Source organism: Bison bison, unplaced genomic scaffold (genome assembly GCF_000754665.1).
Source record: "Bison bison bison isolate TAMUID 2011002044 unplaced genomic scaffold, Bison_UMD1.0 scf7180017864526, whole genome shotgun sequence".
Taxonomy (NCBI): Eukaryota; Metazoa; Chordata; class Mammalia; order Artiodactyla; family Bovidae; genus Bison; species Bison bison.
Genome location: NW_011495077.1, coordinates 2,361,110 through 2,371,297, shown reverse-complemented (window position 1 = coordinate 2,371,297; position 10,188 = coordinate 2,361,110). Strand labels below are relative to the sequence as shown.

At 40.8% G+C, this 10,188-nt stretch overlaps 1 long non-coding RNA gene across 1 annotated transcript in view; it reads left to right on the top strand.

Annotated features, from left to right (window-relative positions):
- Nucleotides 1-6,855, top strand: part of LOC104982018 — a 90,926-nt gene extending 84,071 nt beyond the window's left edge. Inside the window, exons 2-3 of the long non-coding RNA XR_824458.1 lie at nt 1,340-1,451; nt 6,816-6,855. This is a non-coding gene — a long non-coding RNA (uncharacterized LOC104982018). The remainder of the gene's footprint in view (nt 1-1,339; nt 1,452-6,815) is intronic.
- The last annotated feature ends 3,333 nt before the right edge of the window (nt 6,856-10,188 follow it).

Below are 10,188 nucleotides of genomic sequence, written 5' to 3'. Positions count from 1 at the left end.
TTTTCCAATGAGTCAACTCTTCGCATGAGGTGGCCCAAGTACTGGAGTTTCAGCTTTAGCATCATTCCTTCCAAAGAAATCCCAGGGCTGATCTCCTTCAGAATGGACTGGTTGGATCTCCTTGCATTAAATAACATGATACAAAGTCACCTCTCCTCTTCTATTTACCTCCCTTGGCCCATAGGAAGAAAATGAAATAAAGTTATTTGTCTCAGGACTTCCCTGGTGGTCCAGTGGCTAAGATGTCGAGCTCCTAATGCAGGGGACCCTGGTTCAATCCCTGGTCAGGGAACTACATCCCACATGCAGCACCTAGGAGTTTGATGCCACAGTGAGGATCCTAGGTGTTGCAACTAAGACCTGGTGCAACCAATTAAATAAATATTTTTAAAAACCCTGTTACAGCTCAATAATAAAAAGACAAATATACCAACTTTAAAAAAATCATTTGTCTCTTTTCCCATCAACACTCATGAAGCACGTCTTATAAAAGCATACTTTTTCCTTCTTCCATTCCTGGCACAGCTTTGGGTTTGGGGGACAGCAAAGAAGAAAGGAAGTAGTCGGGGGGAAAAGTATGGAAGAGAAGTAAGAAAGTGGTGGAGTGTATTAGAAACCATTTGACTCTTCAAAATCAGTGAGAGTAAAGTTGATGCCTGAGTATTCATTGGAAGGTCTGTTGCTGAAGTTGAAGCTCCAGTACTTTGGCCACCTGATGTGAACAGCTGACTCATTGAGAAAAACCCTGATGCTGGGAAAAATTGAAGGTAAAAGGAGAAGGGAGTGGCAGAGGATGAGATGGTTAGATAGCATCACTGAGTCACTGGACATGAATTTGAGCCAACTCCAGGAGAAAGTGGAGGACAGAGGAGCCTGGTGTGCTGCAGTCCATGGGGACATAAAGAGTTGGACATGACTTAGCGACTGAACAACCATAACGGCAAAATTGATGTCATCAAAAGAACAGGCACTTTCTCCCTCCCTCATCCTTCACCCCTGCTTCATGGCACTAACTCATTGCTTTCTTCAGCCCAAATGTATGTAGGGATGAGTTCTCTTTTCACCATCAAGAGTATTCACCTTGTGGGTACAGCCAGGTGCCCAGTGATCTCCTCTGGCGTCACCCTCCTGTGAGGGAAGAAAGGGGTGGGAGGGGAGATAGCGTCTTTTCTTGTCCTGTGACTCTTAGAGCATTCCCCTGCTTGCCTTCTTCGTCCAGCTGTGACTCGGGAAAGGCTGGCGCCAGCTGTGGAGTGAGGCAAAGTCAGGCAGGGAGAATGTTTTTGTCTTTCTCTTTCAGGAAACATCCCTTGGGGTTTTCTCTTTTTTCTCTCCACAGCTGTTTGCTGATTCATGAACGCATCAACAAGGATCTGAGTTTTCTATGGCAACCATACAGCATTCTGTCCTCTCAAGATCATGGATGAGAGCTGGGATTCTGCTTCATGGAGGTGGATATATTATCTTTTCCCAGGAAGAGACATGGGGTTATGTGACGAGAGAGTTTGTGCTATAGATTCAGTGCTTGTGTCCCCCTGACACCCAAATTCATGTGTTGAAGCCCAACTTTCCAAGGTAATGGTATTAATAGGTGAGGCTTTGGGCAAGTAATTACAATTAGATGAGGTCATGAGGATGGGGCCCTAATGAATGAATTAGTATCTTAAAAGAGTGACCAGAGACCTTACTTTTCTCTGCCCTTCTGCTATGTGAAGACATAGCAAGACAGCTATCCATGAACCAGGAACCAGGCCTTTACCAGATATTGAATATTCTGGAGCCTTGATCTTGAAACTCCTACCTCCAGAACTTGGGAAATAAATTCCTGTTGTTCATAAGCCACCCATTCTATTGCATTCTGTTATAGCAGCCCCCCAGTACTAAAACCGCTTGCAGGTTCCCTTAGGGTAGAGCCTAGGACTTGTTCATTATATACCTGGGAACTATTTTTGTTCATTGTATACCCAGGAACTGTTCATATACCCAGGAACTAGCTCTGGCACAGAACAAGTGCTCAATGAATTAGTTAGAGAATAAGCCCCAAGACCCATTAGAAGAAGTTTCCTGTGAAGGAGCCTAGAAGGGTGGGATCTGAGAGATGTAGGAACTGAGACTTTCCTTCAAGGAGGATTAGAGCTGAGCTACATTTTCTGTGTCCTGACAAGTCTGACATACAGAAATTTAGAGGTATGTCTATACTAGGGGTCTCCAGATGTCTATAATGCTATCTATAAAAGTTATTTTGAGCATTTATAAATTTTAAAATTGTGTGCCTATAGTACTATACTAATATATTTTGTGTATAAACAATTTTAAACAAAAACATAAATTTTTAAAAGATGCAATAAAAGTAAATATTAAAAAAAGTTACAGTTTTCCCTTCATTCTAATGAATGATTTTTAAGTCTCCCCTGTATTTAGTTAGCTCTTCCTATCCTAAAAGAAAATTTGTAGAGCTGCGGGTGAGGTGGGGGAGAGACCAGCATGAAATATACTGGAGGGCTTTGAGTGGTTCTAGAAAGTCCAACCCATACCCCAAGTAATCAAGAGAATCTCTGGCTCACCTCTACCTCTAAAATGCACTTTTGTGATGACTGTAAGAAAACATTTCAGCTAATTACATGTTTATTCTAAGTCCCTAAGGATATAGGGGTCTTAGAAAGGGGCATGCTTATTTTCTCTCATGTATCATCATCCTGTTCATCATATAATGTGGGGATAGTCAGAAAGCTTTTTCTGGCAAGATGCCCTGGTTAACTTTCGCTGCATAACACGCTGTCTGAAAGCTTCCCACTCTCTCCTTCCCCAACGTTGTCCACAAGGCTTTTCTCTATGTCTGTCTCCATTGCTGTCCTGCAGATAAGTTTATTGGTACCATCCTTCTAGACTCCCTGTACATGCGTTAACACACAATATTTGTTTTTCTCTTTCTGATTTATTTCACTCTGTAGTTCATCTGCCTCATTAGAACTGACTCAAATGTGTTCTTTTTACGGCTGAGTAATATTCCACTGTGTATATGGACCACAGCTTCTTTATCCATTCATCTGCTGATGGACATCTAGGTTGCCTCTATGTCCTAGCTATTGTAAATAGTGCTGCAATGAACATTGGGTACATGGATCTCTTTCAATTATGCTTTTCTCAGGATATATGCCCAGTAGTGGGATTGTTGGGTCATATGATTGTTTTATTCTTAGTCTTTTAAGGAGTCTTCATACAGTTCTCCATAGTGACTGCATCAATTTACATTCCCACCAACAATGCAAGAAAGTTCCCTTTCTCCACACCATTTCCAGCATTTATTGTTTGTAGATTTTTTGATGCTGTCCATTCTGACTGGTGTGAGGTGATACCTCATTGCAGTTTTGATTAGCATTTCTCTAATAATGAGTGATGTTGAGCATCTTTTCCTGTGTTTATTAGCCTCTGTAGATCTTCTTTACTTTAAAGCTCAACATTCAGAAAACCAAGATCATGGCATCTGGTCCCATCACTTCATGGCAAATAGATGGGGAAGCAATGCAAACAGTGACAGACTTTATTTTGGGGGGCTCCAAAAATCACTGCAGATGGTGACTGAAGCCATGAAATTAAAAGGCACTTGCTCCTTGTAAGAAAAGCTATGACCAACCTAGATAGCATATTAAAAAGCAGAGTCATTACTTTGCCAACGAAGGTCCATCTAGTCAAAGCTATGGTTTTTCCAGTAGTCATGTATGGATGTGAGAGATGGACTATAAAGAAAGCTGAGCTCCAAAGAATTGATGCTTTTGAACTGTGGTTGGACAAGACTCTTGAGAGTCCCTTGGACTACAAGGAGATCCAACCAGTCCATCAGCAATCAGTCCTGAATATTCATTGGGAGGACTGATGCTGAAGCTGAAACTCCAATACTTTGGCCACCTGATGTGAAGAACTGACTCATTGGAAAAGACCCTGATGCTGGGAAAGATTGAAGGCAGGAGGAGAAGAGGATGACAGAGGATGAGATGGTTGGTTGGCATCACTGACTCGATGGACGTGAGTTTGAGTAGGCTCCGGGAGTTGGTGATGGACCGGGAAGCCTGGCATGATGCAGTCCATGGGGTCGCAAAGAGTCAAACACGACTGAGTGACTTAATTAAACTGATGTCTTCTTTGAAGAAATGTCTGTTTAGGTCTTCTGCCCACTTTTTGATTGGGTTGTTTTTCTGGTATTGAGCTGCAGAAGCTGCTAGTATATTTTGGAGACACACTTTTGTCAGTTGTTTCATTTGCTATTATTTTCTCCCATTCTGAAGATTGTCATTTCAACCTGCTTATATTTCTTTCGGGCTTCCCTGATGGCTCAGCTGGTCAAGAATCCACCTGCAGTGTAGGAGACCTGAGTTCAGTCTCTGGGTTGGGAAGATCCCCTGGAGAAGGGAATGGTTACCCACTCCAGTATTCTGGCCTGGAGAATTCCATGGACTGTATAGTCCATGGGGTTAGTCCCTTTGCTGTGCAAAAGCTTTTAAGTTTAATTAGGTCCCACTTGTTTTTGTTTTTATTTCCATTACTCTAGAAGGTGGGTCATAGAGCATCTTGCTGTGATTTATGTCAAAGAGTGTTCTGCCTAGGTTTTCTTCTAAGAGCTTTATAGTTTCTGGCCTTACATTTAGGTCACACCTTGTTTTATTGTGCTTCGCAGATACTGTGGGTTGTTTTTTTTTTTAAACAAATTTAAGTCTTCTGGCAACCCTGCAACAAACAAGTTTATTGGTGCAATATTTGCTTGCTCTGTGTCCATGTGACAATTTGATAATTCTCACAATATTTCAAAATTTTTCATTGTTATTATATTTGTTATAGGATCTGTGATCAGTGATCTTTGATTACAGCTTGCTGAAGGCTCAGATGATGGTTAGAATTTTCTAGCAATAAAGTACTTTTAATTAAGGTATGTAGGTTGTTGTTGTGTTTTTTTTTACATAATGCAGTTGCACACATGGATTTCCCAGGTGGCACTAGTGGTAAAGAACCCGCCTGCCAACGCAGGAGACATAAGAGAAGTGGGTTTGATCTCTGGATTGGGAAGATCCCCTGGAGGACAGTATGGTAACCCACTCCAGTATTCTTGCCTGGAGAATCCTATGGACTAGGGAGGCTACAGGGGACTGGTAGCTACAGTCCATGTAGCTCGTAGGCTACAGTCCATGGAGTTGCAAAGCGTCAGACACGGCTGAAGTGACTTAGCATGCACATACGAATTGCACACATAATGGACTATAGTATAGTGTGAATGTAATTTTACATGCACTGGGAAACCAAAACATTTGTGTACTCTTGTGATACCCGCTTTACTGCAGTGGCCTGGAACTGAACACTATCTCTGAGGTATGCCTCTAATCGCATTGTCTGCCTAGGATGGAGTCAGGTACAAATCTTCAGTTTGAAACTGTTCTTCCTAGAATGACAAATGCTTTAATTTGGGGATGTCCCTAGACTTTTCTCATAGATTTTCTTGCTGTTCATATATATTTTTTTCTAATTTATAGTTTTTCCTCTTATGTCTCCAGTTACCTTTTAATATACCAAAGTTCAAATATTTAAGAATTCAAATTTGGCTTTTATAGATTCTGTCTTTGCATAGTTTTAAGACGATTTACCATCCTGTGATTTGATAAATATTTACTTATGTTTTAGTTTTTAATTTAAATAGTTTTATGGTTTTTATTTCCATTTTTTGTAGAGTTGTTTTTAGGTTCATATAATTTAGAATTGTTATATCTACTGCATAAATGGATCCCTTTATCATTGTGAAATGATTCTTTTCTCTCCTAAAGTACTCTTTACTTTGAAGTACACTTTGATATTAATGGGCTTCCCTGGTGGCTCAGACCGTAAAGCGTGTGCCTGCAATGAGGGAGACCCGGGTTCAATCCCTGGGTCAGGAAGATTCCCCTGGAGAAAGAAATGGCAACCCACTCCAGTACTCTTGCATGGACTATTCCATGGACTGAGGAGCCTGGTAGGCTACAGTCCATGGGATCGCAAAGAGTTGGACACGACTGAGCGACTTCACTTTCTTTTCTTTTTTTCTTGTCTTTCATAAGAAACGGGCTTCCCTCTTAGTTCAGTTGGTAAAGAATCTGCCTGCAATGCGGGAGACCTGGGTTTGGTCCCTGGGTTGGGAAGATCCCCTGGAGAAGGGAAAGGGTACCCACTCCAGTATTCTGGCATGGAGAATTTCATGGATTGTATAGTCCATGGGCTTGCAAGGAGTCAGACACTACTGAGTGACTTTCACTTTCACAAGTAACATATAATTGGGTCTTGCTTTTTTAATGCATCTGAACATGTCTATTTCTTAAATGGACTGGTTAATTACTGTACATTTAATATAATTATAGCAATGACTGGTTTGAAGTCTATCATCTTACTATTTGATTTTTCTTCGTCCTTTCTGTTCTTGCCTTCTTTTGGGTTAGCTAAGCATTTTAAAAACTATTACCTCTTCAATTAGCTTTCAAGCAAAATTAATTGTATTATGCTTTTTGTGGTTGCTATCACAGTTATAATCTACACTAATTTATTATAGTCTAACTTGACTTAATATTTCACCACTTTATATGTAACATAAAAATCTTTCAGCTGTATAATTTTATTTAACTCATCCTCCCATCCTTCGTGTAATTGTCATCGTGTATTTTACTTGTACATAAATTATAAATCCCATGTTACATTGTAAGGTTTTTTTTTTTTTTTGCTATCAACAGTCAAGTATTTTATAAAAAATTGAAGAAAAGTAAGGAAAAATGTCTTTATATTCATGTTTATATCTACAATTTTAGCAGCGGCCAAGAGGAGCAATCCCACATGCAAGGAGCGGTGGCTGCGCAGGCACAGAAGGGCTGAGAGGAGCTACTCCACGTTCAAGGTCAGGAGGGGCGACCTCATCCAAGGTAAGGAGCAGTGGCTGTGCTTTGCTGGAGCAGTGTGAAGAGATACCCCACGTCCAAGGTAAGAGAAACCCAAATAAGACAGTAGGTGTTGCGAGAGGGCATCAGAGGGCAGACACACTGAAACCATAATCACAGAAAACTAGTCAATCTAATCACACGGACCACAGCCTTGTCTAACTCAATGAAACTAAGCCATGCTGTGTGGGGCCACCCAGGACGGGCGGGTCATGGCGGAGAGGTCTGACAGAATATGGTCCACTGGAGAAGGGAATGGCAAACCCCTTCAGTATTCTTGCCTTGAGAACCCCATGAACAGTATGAAAAGGCAAAATGGTAGGATACTGAAAGAGGAACTCCCCAGGTCGGTAGGTGCCCAATATGCTACTGGAGATCAGTGGAGAAATAACTCCAGAAAGAACGAAGGGATGGAGCCAAAGCAAGAACAACACCCAGTTGTAAATGTGACTGGTGATAGAAGCAAGGTCCGATGCTGTAAAGAGCAATATTGCATAGGAACCTGGAATGTCAGGTCCATGAATCAAGGCAAATTGGAAGTGGTCAAACAGGAGATGGCAAGAGTGAACGTCGACATTCTAGGAATCAGCAAACTAAAATGGACTGGAATGGGTGAATTAAACTCAGATGACCATTATATCTACTACTGTGGGCAGGAATCCCACAGAAGAAATGGAGTAGCCATTATGGTCAACAAGAGTCCGAAATGCAGTACTTGGATGCAATCTCAAAAACAACAGAATGATCTCTGTTCATTTTCAAGGCAAACCATTCAATATCACGGTAATCCAAGTCTATGCCCCAACCAGTAACACTGAAGAAGCTGAAGTGGAACGGTGCTATGAAGACCTACAAGACCTTTTAGAACTAACACCCCTACCCCCCAAAAAAAGATGTCCTACAATTTCCAGTGATCAGATTTTTTTTTCCTGTAGTTCTAGGTTTTCACCTGGTATCATTTGCCTTCCACCTGAATTTTCCTTAGCATCTCTTATAGTACAAGCTTTCTAGTGATGAATTCTTTCAGCTTTTCACTATCTGAATGTTTTCATTCTTCCTTTAATTTTGAAGGATGTTTTTACTTAATGGAATTACAGGTTGATAGTTTTGTTATTGTTTTTCTCTCTGCATTCTGAAAAGTGTTTGTTCGATCGTTTTCTAGCCCCCCATTATTTTTGATGAGAGGTCAGCTCTAATTCTTATCATTGTTTCTTGTGCGTAACGTGTCTTTTTTTCCCCTCTGGCTGCTTTTCAATTTTTCTCTTGATCTTTACTTTTCAGAAGTTTGATTATAATGTGCTTAGATGTGGTTTTCTTTGTAATTATACTACTTGAGGCTTACTAGGCTTTTTGGATCTGTGGTCTGTGATGTTTTTAATCAAATTTGGGAATAATTTTGTGCACTTCTTCAAATGTATTTCCTGCCCCATTCTCTCTTCTCCTTCTGGAACCCCAGTTACAATTACTTAAGATTGTTCCCCAGGTCTTTGAGAGTCTGGTGAGTTTTTTTCAATATTTTTTTCTCTGTGTACTTCAGTTTGGATGATTTCTATTGGTCTATCTTTAAGGTTATCAATCCATTCCTCTGGGTTGTTCTATCTGCTATTAATCTCATCCAATAGATTTTTTAAATTTATGTATTGTGTTTTTCAGTTCTAAGAGTTTAATTTGTTTTTTTTTCTTCAGTATTCTCAGTTTTCACCCATTATATGCCCCTTTCCCTTAAATCCTTTGATAAATTTTACAACTATTCAAAAATTCTTGCTTGCTAATTGAAACATTTAAATGGTCTGTGGGTCTATTTCTAATTACCATTTTGTTGTTGTTGTTTAGAACTATAGATCACATAATCCAGCTTCTTCACATATCTGCTGACTTTTGGCTGTACATTATTCTACATTTTGGATGATCCATTGTAAGAGATTATGGATTGTCTTCACTTTCTTTTGAAGAGCCCTGGATTTGTCCTGCTGCTGCTGCTGCTAACCGCTTCAGTCGTGTCCGACTCTGTGTGACCCCATAGACGGCAGCCCACCAGGCTCCTCCGTCCCTGGGATTCTCCAGGCAAGAACACTGGAGTGGGTTGCCATTTCCTTCTCCAGGGGATGAAAGTGAAAGGTGAAAGTGAAGTAACTCAGTTGTGTCGGACTCTTTGCGACTCAACAGTTAAATCATTGGAAGATTACCCTGATCTTATGGAGGTTTGGTTTTAAGCTGTATTAGAATGGGGCTATTTTAGTTTTTCATCCTTTATCCTGAAGTCCTAGTCCTTGAACATTATCCTTATTCTTAAGACACAGAAGTCGATGGAGAACGCCTCTCCAGAGCGCCAGACAGCTACTGAAATCTCTACAACTAAACCCAGCTGTTGCTTTCTACTGAATTTTTTAGAATTTTGTTCTGTTCAGGCACAGTCAAGGATTTGAGGGAAATTTTTTTATTATTTATTTATAGAGTCACTTTTATGAAACCATAGTTTAAGTAATGAGGAAAGTTTTTATGCTATGATCCTGAATATTATTTTATTTTCCTCTGAAATGGCAGACTTATTTCAGCTTGCGTCTTTGTTGATATTGTTCAGTCTCTCAGTTGTGTCTGACTTCTTTGTGACTCGTGGGCTGCAGCACACCAGGCTCCCCTGTCCTTCACCATCTCCTGGAGCTTGCTCAAACTCATGTTCACTAAGTCAGTGATGCCATCCAACCATCTCATCCTCTGTTGCCCCTTCTCCTCCTGCCTTCAATCTTTCCCAGCATCAGAGTCTTTTCCAATGAGTCTGCTGTTCACATCAGGCGGCCAAAGTATTGGAGCTTCAGCTTCAGTCCGTCCAATGAATATAGGGTTGATCTGTATTATGCAAATACTGCAAATTGTTTTCAATGAGCTTTTGAGCATCATAGAGAATTTAAGATACTTGTTACATCCATACTGCAGAACAATTACAACCAACTTCATTTGCCCTGGTATCAGTATCCAGGGCTTCACTGGTGGCTCAGACGGTAAAGAATCTGCCTGCAATGCAAGAGACTCAGGTTTGATGCCTGGGTTGGGAAGATCCCCTGGGGAAAGGAAATGGCAACCCACTCCAGTATTCTTGCCTAGAGAATCCTGTGGACAGAGGAGCCTGGTGGGCTGCTGTCTATGGGGTCGCACAGAGTCGGACACGACTGAAGTGATTTAGCAGCAACAGCAGCAGTTCACAGTGTGGAAGAAAAATACAAGATCCTATCTAACAAAACAGAACCAA